This window comes from Rhea americana, unplaced genomic scaffold, assembly GCF_003343005.1.
Source record: "Rhea americana isolate MKP2758 unplaced genomic scaffold, rheAme1 scaffold_570, whole genome shotgun sequence".
Classification (NCBI taxonomy): Eukaryota; Metazoa; Chordata; class Aves; order Rheiformes; family Rheidae; genus Rhea; species Rhea americana.
In genome coordinates, this window is record NW_028186724.1 from 12,110 (window position 1) to 12,751 (window position 642).

A 642-nucleotide genomic window follows, 5' to 3' on the forward strand; every position below is an offset into this window, starting at 1 on the left:
AGATACTCAGAAGCTGCCTGGAGGGGATCTTGTCTAATGTGGCCAAGGTTACCTTGTTTGAGCTCGGAGGTTGGACTAGATGATCTCCAAAGGTCCCTTCCAACCTCAACCATTCTGTGATTCTGTGATTTTGTAAGTGCTGCCCATGGGTTGTGCCTAGATCTGCCCAGCTTCAGCTCTATCCTGTTTAGGTATCTCCCGCAGCAGCTGAAAAGCTCTTTGCATCACTGATATCAAGCTGAAGGGAAAGTTGAGGGGACATACTCAGGGCCAGATGAAAAGCCCTGCTGAGCTCCACAGCCCACTGTGCTGAGCAGATCTCTGTTGAACGGACTTGCCCCTTGCACATGGAGTACAGCCAGGCTGCACGGAGGAAAGGACACAATTGATTCAAGGGCTTGCATCCATCTCGGAAAAATGCAGTGAAAGCCTCCAAGCAGTGGGGAGAGTTGGTATGTGAAGTTCTAAAGCAGAAACTCCCATCTTGTGCAAGAGGGAAATGATTTGTAACCCTTCGAGATGTTTCCCTCTCATGAGAAAAGAGAGAAAAAAATAGTTTATTCCACCTCAGTGTGGTAACAAGTCCCAGAAACCCTACTGTGCCCCAGGTGGAAATACTGATTCCTGGCACTCTCTGTTTCC